A 22,936-nucleotide genomic window follows, 5' to 3' on the forward strand; every position below is an offset into this window, starting at 1 on the left:
TGCGAGAGGATTGTGGGAAACAGAGCTTTCAGCTTTTCATTACAAATCCCCCATTTTCTGTCCAGTGATCTAAGGGAGAACAACACACAGCCATCTGTCTGATAGACTGCAGTTGTGTTTATACAGACCATTACTCTCAGTACTCCAGGGGAGTAAGAGTGGGAAGAAGGAACATGCCTGAATATTGCAGTATCTTTGGGATCATAGTGCTGCTTACTACATAGATTCGTAGCTAAGAACCGAGTCCACCTCTCCATATAACTGCTGCATAAGGGGGCACTGGTGGTTTTCCATGTTAGGAACTGTGCATATGTTACGCATATGCATAACTAGCTTGTCAGAACTGGAAACGAGAGGAGCATTTTATATGTGCTCTTCTTCACTGTATGAGAGACGTGTCTCCTTTTTTACCTTTAAGAAGTAGACTCCAACTCCAGCACACCTCAATTAATGTATTCTCTGCCCTTGTCTAAGTACACGTATGTACCATCATCGGTGGGCAGAACAGGACCTGAGAGCTACGTGTATAAACATTTCAGAGAATGAGGAGGGGAAAACGTCCCACTCTAAAGACTTCAAGCAGTGTGTAGAGGGAAGTAAGTGTTAATTTAAAAATGAAGTCTCAATACCTTCCATTTTCAAAGTTTTCATTTTACGTCTTCAGACGTTATTCATGTTGTTGTTATCCGTAGGACTAAGGTGCAGGCTTTTCCCTGGAAGCCCTGTTCCTGTTGTAGATACTCTGCACTTGCTGTACAGTGATTTGGGGGGTTCACACTGCTTCTTAGGGCTCCTTTCTTCCTGTGGTGTTTAACAAAGTGGCACCAGAAGATAGTTAGTTCTTGATTAATGAGTTCTGAGCTAAGAAAAAGGAAGAATTTAGCTGGTAAGTGACTGAATTGCTGGTTCAATGTATAGCCCTACTACATTGTTTTCCCTGTCTAAAAATGAGGGAAGCTTGTATGAGTAATGTCAAGATCACTATTCCTGCGGCTGAAGCGCATGGTATTTGGGTTAGTGTCTCTTGCCAGTTAGAAGATGTTCCTAATGCTTAACTCTGCCCTGGTCCTTCCTGTGACATTTGTGCTACTTGAGCACATCATATGGCCTTGTGTATGTACGACAGTCGAGATTTCTGAGGTGCCAGTGTCTATATGTGTCACAAATACGTGAAATGTTCTTGCGTTCCTACTCCCTTGGTTCTGCCTACCACACTTCACTGACTCCACTTTGTTCTGTACCCACTCTTCTTTTCTTAAAAGAAAAAAAGATTACAGATTTTTAAAAAGAAAATCCACATTAAAATGGTACTCTACAGAAATTTACATCTGCCTAAGTACATGGCATGGAAACATGTTGATCTCAGATGAAAAAATACAGCAGTCATTCTTAGAGTAAATACAAATTATTATGAAAACAAGGCAATTGCAATTTTATATTCATAAATGCATATTTAGAAATAGCTTCCAAAGAAGCTATAATTCAGTTCAGTAAACAGTACAGTAACGGATATGTTTTGATTAATCAGTCGCCAGTGTGATTTTGTTCTTAGTGTGGAGAAGGGTAATATAATTTAAAAGCATTAACTGTTTGTGCTTAATCAGAGTATAAACAGTGGTGGTGAAATCCCTGCCCACTGCTCTGACTTACTGTTATTTTGGCATCAAAGTAACAAAGTAACTTTCAGTAAAGAACTCTATTTCAGATAGAGACTTTTTAAATTGATAGTATGATGCCAACTAAATTTGACTTTTGGCATTCTTTTGTGTTGACATGGTAATAAAAAATATTACGTATGTGCTTCTGCCTCTTGAAATATTTTGCTAAAAATGAGATCAGTGTCTTATGAACTCTAACTTGAAGACTTTTTGCATTGTGTAGCTTCAAGAGCTGTTCAAGTAATTTATTTTCTGCCAAGAATTTTCTTTAAAAAAAATAATTCTGAATTGTGTGAAACATCTAAAAAAGAGGGGGTTGATTTATTTGCATTTTCTTTGGCCTTTAAATGTTATCTTTCACTTTCAGGTGTCCTTTAACCTTTTAAAATTAGATTTAGGTCTAATTTTAAATATAAAAAATGTCTTTAAACAAAACATTGCCTTTTTTGTATCACATTGGAGTTGGTACTAAGTTCAAGGGGAAGAACAAAAAGCTTTTTGCAGACATTTTTGCATCTTGGTTCTGTGAAATTCAATTTGAATTTAAAGTTATTTTCAACCTACCCCAAACTGTATTTTTCAGTGTGACAAGAGAAATGGATTTGGACTAAGAAATAGGAGCATCCTCAGCCAGAGGATTTTACATATCAGTGAAGCTGGTGTTTCTGTGTGAGATTTCCAAAAGATAAGGGAGAAGGAGGGAGCACTGTGAGTGGAGAAGTGAGAAGCTCCAGGGAAGCAGTCACAGAAAATAAAATTGCAGGAGTGCAGTCAGAGTGAGCAAAGGAGACTGAGGGTGGAATCTGGATTCCAAGTTCTGTCCAAAACCAAAACCTTTTACACCTTGAGGTGTAAAAGTTCCATCCTTCAGAGTCAGGGACCTGAACTGGAGGATGAGACCTCCAGCAAGTGAAAGCACTGTGTTTGATGCATTTGAGGTGGAAATTGTGGAAAGACTCATGATAGTTCTGGGCTGAGAAGGCAGAGGATTTTGTAAGATGAGAAATACTGAGCACATTTGTAATGGGAAAGGAGGGGCAGAAGATAGTGGAAGGTCAGAAGAAAGCCCAAAGGAGAGGAAGAGAGGAGTGGTAGGACAGAGAGCAAGAGGAGGGAGCTGAAGGAGTTAGAGTAGACAAGAAAAAAATGTGCATCCACTTAATACTTGAGAGAAGTCTTCAGATTGTCTCAGCATTAATCCACTCCTTTCTTCCTTGCTCAAAAATAAAAGAAGCAGAAGGGAAAAGTCTTAGATGAATTCTTCTGTCTGGTGACCTTGTGGCTGCATTGGGATGGTTGCGTGTCTGGAGAAGCTGCTAGGCAGCTCCCTAGTATCTTTTATCTGTGCTGCTCAGAGATCGCTCAGTAAGCAGAAGATTGATGTGGCCCGCAATTACCTTCTCTTTCCTGGGCTCTGACTTAGAATAGCTTGAATGTTGGGACATAAAGTGAACACCAAGTTCATTCAGTGCTCTGCCCAATGCCCCTGAAGCACTTTTTGGATACCTAGAAAAGAAGCCGGGCCTCTTATGGGGTGGCCTGGCAAAGGAGGTGTCCTTACTTTTCAGCAGAGCAGCACCACCCATTCTGTCTGAATGATGTTATCCTTGAGTCATTGCCCCTGTGGGGAGAGACGACCTGTGGGTAGGCCTGGAGATGGGGTGGTGATGGGTACAGACTGCGCCGTCCTACAAATTTTGTTGCTCTGTTTTGGATCTTTCTTGGTTATTTTGAAACTTTTTCCATAGACTTTCCGCTGGCTCATGGTGAATGAGATGTGCAGATTCTGGTACATGACAGCCGGCCTTCTCACCAGCGTTTCTACCCTACCAGGCTTTTCTTGTCTTCCCTCTCGCCCTGCTTGTGCAGTCATCTTTGTCCCTTTGAACTAAATGTACATAGTCAATAATGTTTTATTAATCTCCTAATTTCTCTCCATGTTTCATTCCAGCCTCTTCCTGGGCTGTTTTAGACCTCCACTCTTAATTCTTCTGAAACATAGTGAGTGTCATTAAAGTTCTTTCTTGCACTGTCACAGATGACAATCTGTGCTCATTGAAGTCTGTCCTTATTCATGCGCTACTTTCCTATCGTCAGGTGTAGTTCTTGGAAATGTGATAGGTCCCTGTCTGCCAAATCCTATTCATCCAGAGGCTGAAAGATGCTTAGGAGCCATTCATCAAGAGTATGAACTCCTTTTGAAAGACAGGTCTGAGGGACATGACATTTAACTGTACCTGCCGATCCTGACCTATCCTGTAGTCATTGTGGCAGCTGTGACATACTGAAGGAGAGTGTCTGTGGTATGCTTAGGAAAAAAAGGGGTTGTACTGTTATGCCAGTGCTTGAAAATTGCTTGCCTGTGTAAAGTATCAAAAGAATTCAGTTCTTTGTTGGGGTGAAACTCTTCTGATTTCTCCTGATGGTCCTCATTTCAGCTGTGGTTACAGGAATGGGTTGCTTCTGGCAGGAAAAACTAGCACAGGAAAAGCCTCATTCTGCTTCAATATTCTGTGAACTGGCTTTCACAGGTGAATGGGTATAGCTGATTCGATCTCTCTGCTGGGCTCTGTATAGCAGGCTAATGCTCAGAAACAACAGATTCGTGGCATGGTAACTACAGCTTGCTTTGGTATTTGAGTCTGACTTCATGTGATAATTTTCATACAAAATTCATGAGCTTGTTTGGCGAAAAGCACTCACGGCAGTGAGAAGCACTCTGTTTCTCACATCACTATTGCAACCTGAGTTGCTAGAGACAGTTTCTTCCTTCTTTTAGATCTCTGAGTAATCAGCTACCAAGGTAAGACGTATTTCATACAAGGGTCAAATCGTTGATCACTCAAAAGTTACAAGTCATAAAATTATCAAAACATTCTGATATCAACAGGTGGTCTGAGAACTTAGTGCTACTTTAGAAGAAAACAAAGCACTATGCAGATTGCATAGATCTTAGTTTATCTATGCATTTTTTTCAGATCTGTGACCAAGTGCTGAAATGGTACTTTTCTCTTACCTTTATAACCATTGTTGTGAGTTTTCAGTCCAACGGTGATCTATTGTATAATTCGTGCTGCCCTGGCAATCTAACTGCTGTCCACTGTTCTGATTCATTATTTTTGGCAGAGCAAGGTAGCATGCACCAGAGTTACGGAGAACAAGTTGAATTAAAATTTGTTTGAAATACACTTTTTTTTAAAACCAATGTTTCTTTTCAGTATAACTTTTTTTTTTTAGTTTATGTGTATACATCACTTGTTTTCATTCTGAGTTTGGTATTTTATTTTTAAAAATCATGTTCAGGTTTTATTTCCAGAAAATATACTTTGTTTTCTTTATGCCCAGTACAGAACTGCTTACAGAAATAACTGCTTGTCAGTAATCTTTTCAAAGACTCACAGTAAAACAAAATGAAGCCCTTGATCCCTTAGCCTAGATTCTTAAGCACTGACAAGATAAATTAGAGCTTCATTAAGTTAATGATTCAATAATTAAAAAGGAGGATTCAGAGGAGAGGCTTAGAAGAATGGATGAAGTATAAATGAACTCTGCGTTAAACTTACCATTAAGCGGAAGAACAATGAATCATAAATTGCATCTGTATAAATGCACATGCTTTCTGTGGGGACACAGTAATTACTATGCCCAGGAGCATTCTCTGTAACATCTCCCACTCAGTTACTGTCAGCATCAATTAGTCCATTATGATGAAAACTTCTGAAGTGATCTAAGGCTAAAGAGAAATGAAAAACGCAAATCTCTTTGCTTTAGGTTTTTTCCTGTTGTAAACAGTTGGGAAGGCTTTGATAACTTGGAGCTCTCTTTTATACAGAGGCAATTAAATTTGCAAACACCTTGGTAAACATACCTTAGAAATGCAAGCAAACTGCAAATCCCTTCATTTTTTAATGAAGTCACTTACCATCAAGTTTTAAGTGTTTCAAAAGGAAGTCATTAGAGATTATCCGATTTGGCGTATTGTGATGTCCTCAAGGATCCCTTGTGATATCTGCATACTGAAATGGGAAGAGGAAGCACTCTTGATTTATTTTAATTTAAAGTGTTAAGTGAGTTTATCTGATTCTCTTTTTCTATTACTCAGCATTTCTATCAAGTACCATATAACCAAATATGAGAGAATTGCTGAGAAATACTTATATGTTATCTTACATAACTGTATATATGTAAATACATAAGTACATTTATATTCCCATTATAGTCTCTTACTGGCTACCGGCTGGAAGCTGTCTGAATCCTGCCATCAGTGGTGCTCCTGCCAGCCCCTGAAAATAGGCCTCTTTGAATTCCCGAGTCTGATTTAAGATTGTTGATCTAATATTTTTAGAAGAAAAAACAAGCTTAAATCAGCGGAAAAATAATTGGCTGAAAATGTGAATTGCACAAGATACATGTTCTCACTTGGTGCCTCAGGGAAAACACACTCTGGAGGAATTCTCCATCCCACTCCTGTGTTAATTCTGACCACCCCAGCCCCCCAAAAAAATTCCTGCCATAGATACTTTCTGTTCCCTAGTTAGCCACATGTAAAGAAACCTTAATTTTGTTACTGATGGTCTTACAGTTGGACTTTGTTTTGCCTCAGATGGGCAGCACGTTGTCTTGCACCTTTCCTGAGATGTATCAAAAAGAATTCAAGCTAAAGAGGCAGTGTAGATGGAAAATTTACATGAAAATCAGAAGCAGGACTTCAAAGAAAATAAATGGCAGCCATGACAAGAACTCACAACATGAGAGACATGTGGTACAAACACATGCCATATGTATAAATCCTATAATTTAAATGTATACATATATGCAAGCCCATGCAGTCTTATGGAAGATGGGTGGATGGGTATGGATTAAATGCTCAGATTCCCCAGGTGCTTCACTGTGATTGACTTGCAGGGAGATATTCTGGAGCTGTGTTCCTTTTTTTATTGATTTGAGTACTAGCCAGAAGCAAATGGGGACTGCTTTTAAAACAGAAGTGAAGAAAAATATGAAAGTGACTATATAGTGTCATTGCTATATGGGGGCCAAAATATCTGACATAAGAAATCTCTTTTGGGTCTCTATTTCCATGGGTGTTATAGGCCAGTAATGCCATGTATAATCTTCATCGAGATAAGGAGCTGAATTTGAGATCTCCCCAGATGAAATACTTGACTATGAAATAAAATGCTGAGTGCCTTCAGCTAAGAACTGTAAAAGACTTTTTTTTCCTGATCTAGTAGCTTTTTTCTTGTAGGATCATTCTTCAGATTTTAGAAACTAGAAATGTTTCAAAGTGTGAAGAACAGGAAGACTGAAATCAAGAAGAAATGTTTCTTCTTCAGCAATTTATGGAGTTTGGAAAAACCGCTATTAAAATGCATAGTGTATATGGCTCCCACAGCTTTGTTAGAGTGCTCTCTAACATGAAGGCTCTTTGTTATCCAAAATTGTGGAGGAGAGCCAGAAGAAAAATATATTTAGAGTATGAAAATACACAAAGTACACATGTAGCTTGCAAATAATTCATCCCAGAAAACTAACAGAAGGCAATAAAAAAGCCACAACTAAAATGTAAATCTTAGTGACTCTTTTTGCCTTACATGAGACCTCATTAGTGATTGTTGATGAGCAAAAACAAGATCAATATTTGATGTTAATAAAATGTTTAATTTGAACATGATTATTACATTCACTCATATTCCAGGAGTATTTGAGTCCACAAGTATCTAATCATTTTGCAGGAACAGCTGATGAGGCTTGGATGCCTAACTCAAGGAACAGCCCCTGGCTGGGGATCTAGAGCAGATGGAGGGGCTACGTTTTAGCCCTTCAGCCCTATGTGCGTACACACCTCCCAGCTGCACTTTTCACTCCTTCGGCATCTTCCTTCTTAGCAAACTTCCGTAAATCCGTTTCTTTAATGGTTAATCTATTTACATGCACTTTTTGTTGATAGCACCAGTCATGCTGACCTGGAGCTGTACTCTCAGAGGCTCTGCATAGCCAAGTGATGTCGAGATTCCCTGACTCTGCAAAAGGGCTGAGGAAGTGCAGTTCAGGACTGCAAAGGTTAGAACCATCTAACTTCAAAAGTATGGAGAGAGGAGAAGATCAGCCTGTTTTGCTACATAATTTCGTGTGCTAGTGAAGAGTTTATTTTCTTCTTGTGTTGGGGAAATGTGACCCCTGCTAAAGTGCAAGTGAACCTGTACGATGATAAATGTTAGGTTTTTGGGGAAACAAAGTGACGGAGCATTCAGTGAGCAGTCAGTGAGGCAGAAAATGGAGGCAGAAAACTGGGCTTTTTGGATTTGCAGTTGAGTGAAAAGAAGGTTGAAGAAAGTGGCCACCATCTTAGTTCACAGGTAACACTTTGTTTGAATTTGAACTATTTGTGAAACTTGTAAAGCCAGTCATTTAAAAATGAAGATGTTTAATAATGCTTAGGATAGCACTTGCAGCACTTAATGGCCAAATTAAACTCAAATGTAGCACCGATGGAGATTAGGTAAATTTGCTGCTATCCCCCCTTGGTCCTCGAGAGCACTGTCCTAAGGTGTAGATTATACCATTTCCAAAAGTGGGGAGGAAATGAGAGCCATAGAGGTTTTAACTTTGCCCAAGTTACATACTAAGGCACCAGTAAGCTTAAAATAAAATTTGTATCTCTGAATTTTAAGACCTGTACTTTAAAGCACTAAACTGTTCACCCACTGTGTTGGTTAGTCATGAGCTTTTTTGATCCAGTAAATTTTGTTTCTTTGTTTGCCAAATTGTCCCATATGCTATGTTTTTTCTTAGAGCAGTGACTATTTTGGCAACATACATTTAATAGGTGATTTTCTTAATATTCTGTATTTCCTTTTGGAAAAATGTTTTATTCTACCTTAATACAGTCCTAGTTCCCTGAACCACAGTTTTTATCCTTGCAGTAGTTTTAGTCTTTAGTTAAAATTAACAGCTTTGTTTTCCCATATCCTTTTATATTTTATCTGCATATTTAGAAATGTTTAATCAAAAAGGAGTGGGAGATGGTGAGAAGAAAGAGAATCATATTATTCAACAACCAGGCTTTCCACTTTTGCAGAAAATCATCTGGAGCTGGCTGATCATGAGTCAACAATGCCATCCTCTTACAAAAAGGCAGATACAGTAAGAGAACTGAAAAGCTGAAAGAGAACTAGCTGAGATAATCCTTTCAGCTTAGGTTTGATAAAGACTCAGATAGACTGCTGTTTCAAACTTGAGCTAACTGGAGAGAGTCCAGAGGAAAGCTATGAGAATGATCAGTGATTGAGAAAACTTAGTTGAAAAATTGGTTTCATCTAGAGAGGAAGTACAACAGTCTTCAGATAGGTAAAAGACTATGAAAAAAGGGTAGGGAATAACCTACTTTTCATTCTCATGGGGGAGGAAAAAAAAGTAGAGGAATTTAATTACCTCAAGAGACTTGAGGTACATATTAGAATAACCTTCCTAGTGGTAAGGGTAGTCATGCATTGGGGTAGAGTGCCTCAGGAGGTTGCAAAATCTTTGCAGGTCTTCGTTGGTATTTAGAAAAATCCAGTAAGCAGAGATGAGTGTCAAGCAAGAATTAATTAATCAGGCTGTGAAGAGTGGGAGTGGACCAGATGATGTCTGGCAGTTCTGCCCAGCCATATTTTCAATAGTTCTGTTAAACAGGTTGCCAGTTACTTGTACTTAGTAATTTGTTATGCTTGAAAAGCAAGTTGAAGTGATGGAGTTTTTGGTTTTTTTAATTCAGCCTCTAATGAATTCCAGTTTTTCACTTTATATCAGCCTTGTAAATTTTTTTTCCCCTATTTCTATTCTTGATTCCTTAGTATCTCTCTACTTCATGAAAGAGCAATCTAGCATTTACAGCTTCTTCAACATATGGGTTATTGTCAGATACAACTGAGTAATTTTTTATGTATTTTTGTCAAGTAAACTGGAGCTGTTATCTTGATTATAAAAAGATGAGCCAGACTTCGAATAGCATTTTTAGGTCCTTGCTCTTTTAAAGTTTGTTAGTCTCTTAAGTGTGGACATGAGAAATGGCTACAGTGATCGAGTAATACATCTTTCTTCTCAGCTTATACTTGGTATTTCCCTGTTAATTTATCAAGAAAATTTCTCTTTTAAGTTACTGATATGTCAGCAACAGTTTCAGCTAGTAGAGTTCTGGATTTCCAGCTGACTAGATCTCAAAACACTTTACATAAACATCGACTGAACTATTTTTCATAACGTTCCTCCAGCTCAAGTAGATAATTAACTGTATCTGGGAATATAACATGTTTCACTTATGGAAGACAGGCTGAATGTCTGTATACCACAAGAACTATCTTGTATGTCAAGTGAAATTGCTACCTACTTAGAAAGTTTGGACTTCTCATCTGTTTTCATCCTTTACAATTCTGATGCTTTCTTTTATAACCCAAAGAGGTGTATTGAATTCCTACATTTGCCTTGAACTGCAGTGCAGACCTCTGGAGCTATCCTGTCCACAGATATACTTGTAAGCATAATGCAGTGGAAAACATAAATTCACCTTTCATCCCTACTACAAGTGCCAAAATAAATATCAGTTGTTACTCAGCTTAGTGCTGCTAAGAAAATGTTCCGGTTATTGTTATGTCAAAGAGGCAAAGACTGCCAAATCTGTAAGAACAGAAATGTGGTTCAGTGAAGTATTTAAAACATGAAGGGCAAGATTTATTGTTAGACTCCTAAGGACATGAAGAGCTTGAGAGGGGAAAAAAAGGCTCTGATTTGGAACTAGAATGTCACCCCTTGTCCAGGGTATGCTGGTGAGGCAAGTGAAGGGTTAAACCAGGAAAACAGTTTAAAAGCCTTAGCTATCTGAATAGAGGAAAAAGGGAAAGATGATGGAAGGTTCTGATGGGTTTTGTTGATGTTTCCTTGAAAGAATTTGGGGAATGTCTGTGCAGAGAAAAAAGTTGATGAGAGAATTTTAAGGAGTGAGTTCACAGCTGCAAAACAGTATTTCAGCTGAGGATGTGAAACCTCGTTATATTAGAGAAGTAGAGTTTGAAGGTGAGAAGTTTGGACCTAAGAAGGATCATAGAATATCTCAAGTTGAAAGGGACCCGTAAGGATCACTGAGTCCAACTCCCTGCTCCTCGCAGGGCTATCTAAAACTAAACCACATGACTAAGAGCCTTGTCCAGATGTTCCTTGAATTCTTACAGGGTTGATGCCATGACCACTTTCCTGGGGAGCCTGTTCCAGTGTCCGACCACCTGCTCAGTGAAGAACCTTTTCCTAATGTCCAATCTGAACTTCCCCTGGTGCAGCTTCATTCCATTTCCTCGTGTCCTGTTGCTGGTCACCAGAGAGAGGAGGTCAGCACCTCCCCCTCCCCTGCTCCCATTGAGGAAGTTGTAGACTGTAATGAAGTTGCCCCTCAGCTTTCTCTTCTCCAAGTTGAATGAGCTAAGTGACCTCAGTCGCTCCTTGCAAGTCTTGCCCTTGAGGCTTTTCACCATCTTGGTTGTCCCTCTCTGAACACACTCTAATAGTTTGATGTCATTCTTACATTGAGGCACCCAAAACTGCACACAGTACTCGAGGTGGGGCCGCACCAGTGCGGTGTAGAGTGAGACAACCACCTCCCTCGACCGGCCAGCTGTGCTGTGATTGAGACACCCTAGAACATGGTTGGCCCTTTCGGCTCCCAGGGCACACTGTTGACTCATAGTCAACTTGCCATCAAATGGATGGAATGACTTGATTGGAGGAATCTTAAAAATGCATGTGAAAAGTCCATTTTTCTTTCTGTTTGAGACAAATATTTTCAAAACAGGTTCAGGAGAAAGGAGTTTAGGACTCTCAGCAAGTGCCATGCATCACAACTGATTCAAACTGGACAAAAGAATAAAACACGTATCAGATACAATCAGAATAAAACTCAGGCAAATTATGTTTTGTCTTCCTTTGAGCTTAGTTGTAGAGGAGTTGTTTAACTGGAAATGGAAAGAAGTAAAATACAGGAGAACTACAATACAGAGAAAATTATAATTCCTTAGGCCAAATCTTACAAGCAGAAACACTCTGGAAATAGTTTATCACAGATGCCAGAGATCCTCTTATGCATCTCTTGGTAGCCCAGCATAATGGAGGGGCAGGGCTTCTGAACAATCTGTTAGGACTTGTGAATCCAGGTCATGTGTCTGCTTGGAACTAATCCATCCTTCCTCAATGACCCATGCAATCATAGGGTGTCCATAGTTTACCATCTTTCTTCCAAAGCATGTTGTTTATATCCTTCTCTTTTTTGTCTACTGCCAGCAACTTTTCGGTTCCGTATCTAAACATACAGAATCATGGAATCGCAGGATCATTGAGGTTGGAAGGGGTCCCTGGAGATCACGTAGTCCAACCGTCCTGCTCAGAGTGGGGTTTCATTAGTGCAGTTGCCCTGGGCCATGTCCAAGTAGGTTGTGAGTATCTCCAGACTCCACAACCTCGCTAAGCATCTGTTCTACTGTTTGATCACCTCTTCATTGAAAAAGGTCATTAATGAAGATACTAAACAGCATTTACCCCCAGGCTACTTCACTAGTGACTAGCCCTCAGCTGGACTTTGTGCCACTGATTTAAACCCTTTGAGCCATGCATTTCAGCCAGTTTTCAGTCCACTTCACTGTCCACTTATCTAGTTTGTACTTCATCAATTTGTCAATGAAGATTTTACATGGGACAGTGTCAAAAGCCTTTCTAACTTTTTTCAGCACTGGGCCTTTGCTTAGATGCTCTTTTGAAGACCAAGAGATCTTTTGGCACATTTGGGTCCATCTCATCTTCTCCAGTTGATTGTTTGTTGGTAGGTTACATGGGACATACTGAGAAGATACAATGGGCACAGATCCTCACATCCCAGTCCAGGGGATGATGAGTCTGAGTCTGTTTCTTAGTTTGTGAAGCAAACTAGTCCTGGATGGGCCCTGTCTTAATTCAGTGCTGCAATCCTTTCGTTTGCCACATGGGTTAGAATAATCAAATGTGTTTCCGAGAAAATATGTCTCTGAAGAAGCCTGTATAGTTTATTCACACAAATCTGTGTTCTCCTTTTGCTGAAGTTGCAGTTTTTCCAAGAAGCATTTAAAAGGTGGCTGCTTGCCATTTAGACATCTAGCTTGCTACCTTATGTGCAGTAGTGCCTCTTTTCACACATAATGAAGTGTCAGAGCCAAGTGCAAATATAACTGTCTTCATTCTTGTGTGGCTTCTTCTAAACTGCAACATTGCAAATAAACAGTATCACTGCATGGAGTCTTTGTGCTATCACCACTTGGTACCAAGAGTGAAACAAAATGTTCTGAGTACAATTAGGTAATCAGAAGTTAGGACATTTCCCTTTTGTTGCCCATAAAGTAGCTAAGAGATCTTTTCTGCTGTTGAACAGGATTTCAAAATATTTTGGAAAGACTGCTGGAGTAATTTTCCCTGTCCTACTGTAGTAGGATTCTGACTTTGTCACATGGAGATCATTTCTACTTCCTAATACCCTACCGGGTGTTTTGAAACAGGAATTTGTCAGTAGTCCTTGGTAGCTCGCTTCAGTCAACAGCTGCCTTAGACTTTACAACTTTGTTTTAGCCTAAGCTGACCCTTTATTTTTGGAAAAGAGAGTTGTGGCTCACTGCTCCATTATCCTCTCTGAAATTAAGAGTTCTTTTGAAAATCAGCAATTAAATCAATGTAAGACTCTATGGAATTATACATAAATGGGACACACAATCAGTTAGATTCTCAGCCTGATGAAATGTGAGCAGGCTCTTTCTGAAAAGTTGGATATTAGAACTTGGCTGTGCATATTATGGGGTAAAAGGTAAAGACTTACCATGTATGGACCTGTGTAGTACTCTCGTTGCATGATGTGAACCAGGAGAGAACCATACTTACAGGTTTCACTTCAGCTAACTGCACATAGGATGATTTATTTTAACCTTGATTGCTATTGCATATTATTCTTGCTTTTGCATGGAAAATGCCTTCTATTATTTTCATATGTCTGTTTAATTTTTCTCTCTGTTCAGTTCAAGGATTTTCTCTTTTGGTAGTTGGGGAGGGCATGTGTGTTCTTTTTTTGTATAAACACAGAGGTGACACTTAGCCTTTTACATGTTGCACTGAAGAAGGATTCCCGAGAAATATGGTGAAATTTTCACCACAATCACATTTTGCTTTCCATTATTTGTTGTTTATGGAGCTATCCATACATTAAAATGATACACATAAAAGGAAGAAAATTCTATGGGTACAAGTAAGATTCCTGCTGCTCTTTCTTAAGCCAGTGCTAGTACTCAGTCAGGGAAAACTCTCTTTTAAAATATTACTTTCTTATTAAGTCTAGGGCAGTGTGGCTCTAGGTATTCAATCTGAATGTATACAGCATTTCTTTAGACATTATTTGTGGGGTTTTGCAGACTGCTTTCTTTTCCTGGTTATTTAAAGAGCCCGATACTGCGAAATCTGGTCTTCTTTTGATAGTCCCACCCACTAGAAATGAAATTATTATGAAATATTCAATTAATGTGGGCACCATGGCTGACTTTTTTAAAATGCTTTAAAAAGCTGACTTGCATCCTTGGGAAAAAGTAACCTTCCATGTTGAATTAATGTTATTTTTATTTAAATATAGAAGTACTACTAATTCAAAACCGTTTTAGATGCTGCTGCTGTGCCAAATATCATGGGAGTGATAATGTGCTTAGGAATTCTGAACATAACAAATGACGTACTTCTTTTTTTTTAACAGCATGCCATCTTTCTGAGACTTACACACTGTCCTTTCAGAGAAAAAATTACCAGTTTATAAGTTACTACACTGTAATTTATTGTCTAAAGTAGTAGTAGTGAGGTACTACTCATCCACACCCTCTCCTTGGTGATTCACAGTTTACTTCCAGTCCAGCTGGTTTCCACCATGGATGTGCATTGAAAATGAGTCTCGATCGGTCACCCTGACTTCTCTTTGCCATTTAAATCTATGTGTTCATGCATTTTAATGTCAAGGTTAGCGTGGGATCCTGCGGCTTGGCAAGCCCTCAGCCACACAAGGGGTTTCGGACAGCCGCTGCTGTTTGAGTGAGAAGCCCAGGTGCTCTGCTCACGGCTGTTGTGCAGACTGCCCAGCTGGTGGCCATTCCCGAGGTGGCCTTCCCCGAGGGACAACAGTGCCAGGATGCCCATTCGGATTTTGTTGTGTCGCCTTCCTGCCGCCGTTCCAGAACTCATCTCTTATCTCTGTTTCCCCTGATTTTGTGTAGGTGCTGGGATGGCTGGAGAAGGTTGCGATTTGCAGTTGAGCTGAGGGAGGCGTGAAGCATCATCCATCCCCTGCTGACATCTGAGGTAGTGTGATAACTTCTATCTTACCTGCAAGTGACTTTAATATGAATGTTGGCTAAGCAGAGGGATCTATAATATCCTGTAGTGCTCTGCAGATAATCCTCACAGATCCCATGATTCGTTCCTACAGAAGGTGATAATGATAATATGCAGTGTACAGAATTCTGATTGGGATCCAATTGCCATATTTTATTACCCCAAACAACAGAGATACTTGAATTAAGGCTGTCAAATTCAATTCCTATGTAAATTGATGGCTTCAAGCCCGTTTCTACCAATCTCTAGTAGCCAGCATTTGAGACAAACGGCTCAGTAACTGGTAGAAGTGCTTAAAAGCCATTTCTCCTTGTTGGAGAAAAATTACTATACTGTATTTTAGTGAGCCGTTTATCATTTATCATGTTATTTAAAGTATTAATTGCCTGACGTTTTAAATTAACAATATTGAAAAAAAATCTGTGTTTTCCCAGAGAAGGAGAATGTGAAAATGTGTATCAGAACGTTGTAGAAAACAAATTCTGGTCTAAATGACACTTAAATGAAATCTAATTTGAATGTACGTATTCAGTCTAATTCATATCTGGAGTATATTACTGAAAGCTTAATCAGATTACAGTGGAGTAAATTTGAATCAAACAGAAATACACTGTGGTATAAGGGATTCGGACCTATGATTGCTTATGCCGTGGAACTGGAAAGCTGTTATCTGGAAAGCTAAATGGCTGCATCAGTACAGCTGTAGTACACAGCTGCTATCTGTGTACTACAGCAGTTTTATGAGACTTAACTGGCTATTCCTGTTAAAGTGTACACAAATGTAACATCATTAAATAGAAGGGAAGTTCTGGAGACTTTTTGCTTTGGCTGCACCAACAATAGGTGAAACTTGCCACTCTATGGCCATGTTTTTAACGTTTCTGAAACCAGATGGTGGAACTCTAGACACATTCATTGCACCATGGATCTCTGCTTGGGAGACTTGTCTAAGGGTATACTAATTCCACTAAGAAAATAAGAAGGTCAGAATAGTGAAAAGTTACTTGTAAAAAATGTTTGTAAAGTAGGCGTAACTTAGAGTCATTAGGGATCTCCTCAATCAAAGCCACCTTCGTTGTGATTAGTGTGACTTCTCATGCAGAGTTAAGCACACCTGAAAAACAATTTATGAATGACTTCTCTCATTTTATAGCTGAAGCATGGCAACACAACCATACAGAAAGCTGCTTCTGTGCTCTGATTTCCTGGCTTTCTGTGCCTGGTGAGCCGGTCGATCCCTAGCTGAGCTGCCCATTCCCGATTCCTCTGCAAGCAGTGGTGCAAGAAGCGTGCCCAGTACTGGGAGCACACAGCTTGGACATGGGGTCTGGCCTCACTTCTGAGCTCCACCACGGGCTCACACAGGGATTCTGCCACCCTGTTGTGTTTCAGTTTCCTATTTGTAAATGAAGGCTAATAATTCTTAAATTCCAGAAGGGACCAAAGCATTGCAATGCTTAGGAAATGCTGTTACTCACACAGTGCCTGTCATATTTGATGTGATATTGACACTGTGTTACCAGGGGAGAGTTCAAACCCTTTGCATTTAAGTGTGACCCTGGGCTCGGAACTTGATAGTGGATCCCTGAGTGGTAAAAATAATTTCTGTGGTGCTTTCTGACTTGGTATTTTACACTAACTAGAGATAAAGAACATTTTGGCACAGGGAAGAGCAACTAACTTAATCCAAGTATAACGTGATCACAGGGGAGGGGAGATTGTGCTGACCAGATATCTTGAAAATGACATGTCTGTAATTTATATTACCTATGCCAAGTTAGTTTCAGATTAGGAACTGGAAATGTGATAACTGTTCCCATGTAGATCAATTAATGGCTTAGCCTTCATATATTTGCCTTTCAGTACATGTTTGGCAATACCAGCCCCAGACTCAGTCATCTGGAGGCAAGTTTATTGCTCAGCTCTTCTGTGAAATTGAGACATTTAATGCATTATGCACAATGGGAGATGTTCATCTGCACATTGTCTAGGCTGAGATTAATAATGTTCTACTCTGAATGCGGGTTTTGTTTATCCTAAATGAATGTGTCGCATTCTTTCCTTAAAAATTAAACGGACGCTTTGTTATTTCATGTCTGGGATACTGAAAGTGACCCATAGATGTGGCGAGAGTAATTTGTGCCTCATTGACATTTACAGTCCCAATGGAAGATAACATATGAGGCACAGCTTTAAATAGATTTTGGCGGAGCTGGTAGTGCTGCTGAATATGCTGGAAAAGAAGTTAAGATCTGGCCAAAAGTAGCAGAGATGTTTGTAAAATAACTGCTGTAAAATATTCTGGTAACTGTAATTTCTTTAGCTATTAACACTTGTCCAGTAGCACAGCTCTCTGTCCTTTAAATAAAGCTCTGCTAAATTGCTTGCTGTGGAATACAGCATGTCGTGTATGAAAACCATTTGTGATGCTGTGAGATTGGGCCCCTCACTACAAGAAGGACATTGAGGTGCTGGAGCGTGTCCAGAGAAGGGCAACGAAGCTGGTGAAGGGTCTGGAGGACAAGTCTTATGAGGAGCAGCTGAGGGAACTGGGGTTGTTCAGTCTGGAGAAGAGGAGGCTGAGGGGAGACCTTATCGCTCTCTACAACTACCTGAAAGGGGGTTGCAGAGAGGTGGGTGTTGGTCTCTTCTCCCAAGTGACTAGCGACAGGACAAGAGGAAATGGCCTCAAGTTGCGCCAGGGGACGTTTAGACTGAATATTAGGAACAATTTCTTTACTGAGAGAGTGGCGAAACACTGGAACAAGCTGCCCAGGGAAGTGGTGGAGTCACCTTCACTGGAGGTGTTCAAGGAACGTGTGGACAAGGCATTGTGGGACGTGGTTTAGTGGGCATGGTGGTGTTGGGTTGATGGTTGGACTTGATGATCTTACAGGTCTTTTCCAACCTTAGTGATTCTGTGAGAGCCTGAGAAAAGCTAAGAGTACGGAAATAAAATTGACTGTTCCTCCACAGTTTGGAAGAAACTTATAGGAATACAGGGCTTCTTGTTTTGAACAGCCTTTTAAGTTCAGGGAAGGACTTGGCTACACTGAAAATGTCAATAATACAATAAATGTATCCATCAGTTTAATACCAACATGCTGTAATACTTTTCTCATCAGGCAACTTGTTTGGTGATGTTAGATTACCACAGACTAGGTATGCACCATGTGTAGGCTATGCCCACTAGTCTGTGACTGGGATCATATCCAAATCCTTCGCTCAATAGTGTTATAAATAGATCAGAGACATATATACTTAACTAAAAAAAACCCCAAACAACTCTTTTTTTTTTAGCTTTAGGGCTATTCCTCACACTTTTGCTTTATAAGTTCATCATACAATTTGAAGAGTTTGCTTTTTAGCATTTAATGATACAGTCATCAGTAGGACAATTTAATTTGCTGTTAAATAGATTGAATTAAATTCTGCTGCTGTTGAGTCATATGTTACTGCAGATTTGAAATCAAAGTTAAGATTCAGTTTGAAAAAGTCTGGCAAAGTCAGGTATTATGTCATGGCAAAGGGCTACAGGCAGTCATATTTTATTAATTACTGTGCATAAAATAGAAAGGAAACTAGGAATGTTAACATTAAAATATACTGCACAAAGTATTTACTTAATGGTCTTTTTTCTTTTAAAGACAATACCCTGCACTCAATGGTAGCCACTTTTATTCTGGCTCTTGCTGTTTGAGAATTATTTGTGAAAAATAGGTTTTCCAGACTATATATACTACACTCAACCAGTGAGAAGAATCAGATTAGATAAATCTGTGGAAACCTGTCCTCCCACACATGGCTCAGTGTGCTTTAAAAATGCACTCCAGCAAATCAAGTCTTACACTGTACATATTACTGTAGGGTTTATTATGTGTGACTTGTAAAAATATGTCCATATGGTCCAATCTTTGCAGTAGTATGTGTGAAGTAAATCTGGATTTTGGAAAGGCTTAGCTCAATATTCCCACTTAGCTGCAGTGGTCCCCCTGTTAGTTCAGCAACATCAGGCTGTCTTACCGCATCCACGCTCTGTATCTTACACAGTCCACCCTCTGTGCCTTCTCCCGGGGGAAGCAGCTCATCCCTCTCACCATGCTTTGCAACTTCTCTTCCCATCTCTTTTCCTCATGCAGGCAGTCTGCTTCCATCACTAGCTGACATCAAGAAATAGGAAGAAGGAAAGGAGGGGAGCAAAGGCCTGAGAAAGTAGAGTTCCCCATATCTCCCTGCACGGATGGCAGCAGGATGAAACCAAGCTCTCCTTTGGGCTGTGGCTGGCAGAAAAAGCTGGGGTGTTCAGGCAGCCTTCATGGCTTTAGAAGCCATTTCTCATCTCCTCCAGGCAGAAGTGACACAGGCTGGATGGCATCAATTCATGGGCTAGATCTGGTTTATGAATGACATGCCATAAATAAAAATCTACTTAAAAAATCCAATTTTTGTTGAAGAAAGAAATGCTAGTCCTCTTTTTCACATGTTTCTCTGTAAAGCTATACCACCATCTCTATTAATTTGTGCTACAGCTCCTAGTAATAGCTGCTTGTTACCATATCAGATGGCTTTCAGCCACACCAGTAAATAAAATGTATGACTCCCATCAGGATGAATTCTTCTTGAAAAAAATAGCTTTTAGGTTGTTTCAAATAAGATAGTTGCTTAAAATGCCACACACCACATGATGCAAGTTTCCTAACATTTCTGCAGTATGTTACTTTAACTTTTCGGGCTCAAAACTGTTGTCTAGGTCCTTTATCAAACATGCAGGTAGGTATGCCTAGCAGTATCTGTAGTGGGATCTAGAACAAGTATCTATAGCAAAGGAATGCACATTATTTTAGTTAAGACTTAAAATCTTAGAAAAACCCTTTCCTTTAACATGAAACAAAAAGACACAGGGAAGTTAAAACACAACTGCAAGCTTTATGTTTTGAGGACGTTCCTAGTCTGTAAGGGTACAGCTGTTGGGTACCTTCCTACCAGCTGAGCTATCCAGGAGAAACCTGGCTGACCCACAGTATGTGCTTTTTCTGTGAGTTTTAGGTGTCTACCATAGAGCATGTCTGTGACTAGAAGAAATCCTGCTCTCCTAGGGAGATAAAAACTCAGTTCCAGGCCAGCCAAAACCAGACCCTTCTTAGCCAAGAAACTAATTTATAGACCACCAAGTAATCCTGCAATTAATTGTTCTCTGCAGCCCATAGAACAGCTGACATCTGGATTCACTTTCTAAGCTATGAAAGGACTACAGGCTTTGAGGGTATGGGGGGTTTTTCATATCTGTTTAAAGCACCCTGTGTCAATTTATCACAGAATCACTACGGTTGGAAAAGACCTGTAAGATCATCAACTCCAACCATCAACTAACACCACCATGTCCATTAAACCGTGTCCCACAATGCCACATCCACATGTTCCTTGAACGCCTCCAGTGATGGTGACTCCACCACCTCCCTGGGCAGCCTGTTCCAGTGTGTCACCACTCTCTCAGTAAAGAAATTTTTCCTAATATCCAGTCTAAACCTCCCCTGGCGCAACTTGAGGCCGTTTCCTCTTGTCCTGTCACTAGTCACTTGGGAGAAGAGACCAACACCCACCTCTCTGCAACCCCCTTTCAGGTAATTATAGAGTGCGATAAGGTCTCCCCTCAGCCTCCTCTTCTCCAGACTGAACCCCAGTTCCCTCAGCCGCTCCTCATAAGACTTGTGCTCCAGACCCCTCACCAGCTTCGTCGCCCTTCTCTGGACACGCTCCAGCACCTCAATGTCTTTCTTGTAGTGAGGGGCCCAAAACTGAAAACAGTACTCGAGGTGTGGCCTCACCAGCGCCGAGTACAGGGGCACGATCACCTCCCTACTCCTGCTGGCCACACTGTTTCTGATACAGGCCAGGATGCCGTTGGCCTTCTTGGCCACCTGGGCACACTGCTGGCTCATCTTCAGCCGGGTGTCAATCAACACCCCCAGGTCCTTTTCTGCGGGGCAGCTCTCCAGCCACTCGTCCCCAAGCCTGTAGCGTTGCATGGGGTTGTTGTGACCCAAGTGCAGGACCCGGCACTTGGCCTTGTTGAACCTCATACAGTTGGCCTGGGCCCATCCATCCAGTCTGTCCACATCCCTCTGCAGAGCCTTCCGACCCTCCAGCAGATCAACACTCCCTCCCAACTTGGTGTTGTCTGCAAACTTACTGAGGGTGCACTCAATCCCCTCATCTAGATCATTGATAAAGATATTAAACAAGACCGGTCCCAAAACTGAGCCCTGGGAGACTCCGCTTGTGACCAGCCGCCAGCTGGATTTCACCCCATTCACCACAACTCTCTGGGCTCGGCCATCCAGCCAGTTTTTTACCCAGCGAAGAGTGCACCTGTCTAAGCCACGAGTCGCCAGCTTCTCCAGGAGAATACTGTGGGAGACAGTGTTGAAGGCTTTACCGAAGTCCAGGTAGACAACGTCAACAGCCTTTCCCTCATCCACTGGGCGGGTCACCTGGTCATAGAAGGAGATGAGGTTGGTCAAGCAGGACCTGCCCTTCATGAACCCGTGCTGGCTGGGCCTGATCCCTTGGTTGTCCTGCATGTGCCCTGTGAGCGCCCTCAAGATGAGCCTCTCCATAACCTTCCCTGGCACCGAGGTCAGGCTGACAGGCCTGTAGTTCCCCGGACCCTCCTTCCGGCCCTTCTTGTAGATGGGCGTCACGTTGTCAAGCCTCCAGTCATCTGGGACCTCCCCTGTTAACCAGGACTGTTGATAAATGATGGAGAGCAGCTTGGCAAGCTGCTCTGCCAGCTCCCTCAGCACCCTTGGGGGATGCCATCAGGCCCCATAGACTTGTGAGAGTCCAGGTGGCATAGCAGGTCGTTAACTGTTTCCTCCTGGATCACGGGGAGTTTATTTTGCTCTCCATCCTTGTCTTCCAGCTCAGGGAGCTGAATACCCTGAGGATACCTGGTGTGGCTGTTAAAGACTGAGGCAAAGAAGGCATTAAGTACCTCAGCCTTTTCCACATCCTTTGTGATGATGTTCCCACCTGCATCCAGTAAAGGATGGAGATGCTCCTTGGCTCTTTTCTTGTTGTTAATGTATTTATAGAAACATTTTTTGTTATCCCTTACAACCGTGGCCAGATTGCTTTTTCCTTTCTAATTCCCTCTCTGCATGACCTAATGAGGTCCTTGTATTCTTCTTCAGTTGCCTAACCCTTCTTCCAAAGGTGATAAACTCTCCTTTTTTCCTGAGTCCCAGCAAAAGCTCCTTGTTCAGCCAGGCCGGTCGTCTTCCCCACTGGCTCTTCTTACGGCACATGGGGACTGCCTGCTCCTGCGCCTTTAAGATTTCCTTCTTGAAGAAGGTCCCAGCCTTCCTGGACCGCTTTGCCCTTCAGGACCGTATCCCAAGGGACCCTCTCAACCCGTGTCCTGAGGAGGCTGAAGTCTGCCCTCCGGAAGTCCATCGTAGTGGTTTTGCTGACCCCCCTCCTTACTTGGCCAAGAATTGAGAATTCTATCACTTCATGGTCGCTAAGCCCGAGACGGCCTCCATCACTTCTCCCACCAGTCCCTCTCTGTTTGTAAACAGCAGGTCAAGCAGGGCACCTCCCCTGGTAGGCTCCCTTACCGGCTGTGTCAGGAAGTTATCTTCCACACACTCCAGGAACCTCCGGGACTGTTTCCTCTCTGCTGTGTTATATTTCCAGCAGACGTCCAGCAAGTTGAAGTTCCCCACAAGAACAAGGGCTTGCGACTGTGAGACTTCTGCCAGTCGCTTGTAGAACGCTTTGTCGGCTTCTTCGTCCTGGTTGGGTGGTCTATAACAGACACCCAGTAGGATATCCGCCTTGTTTGCCTTCCCCCACATCCTTACCCA

At 41.2% G+C, this 22,936-nt stretch overlaps 1 protein-coding gene across 1 annotated transcript in view; it reads left to right on the plus strand.

Annotated features, from left to right (window-relative positions):
• Window positions 1-22,936, plus strand: part of GHR (growth hormone receptor) — a 127,210-nt gene that overhangs the window by 27,789 nt on the left and 76,485 nt on the right. Inside the window, exon 3 of the mRNA XM_059834431.1 lies at window positions 14,951-15,035. The gene's annotated coding sequence lies outside the window, so the exon portion shown is untranslated. The remainder of the gene's footprint in view (window positions 1-14,950; window positions 15,036-22,936) is intronic.

The sequence above is a fragment of the Gavia stellata genome, chromosome Z, assembly GCF_030936135.1.
Source record: "Gavia stellata isolate bGavSte3 chromosome Z, bGavSte3.hap2, whole genome shotgun sequence".
In the NCBI taxonomy this organism is placed as follows: Eukaryota; Metazoa; Chordata; class Aves; order Gaviiformes; family Gaviidae; genus Gavia; species Gavia stellata.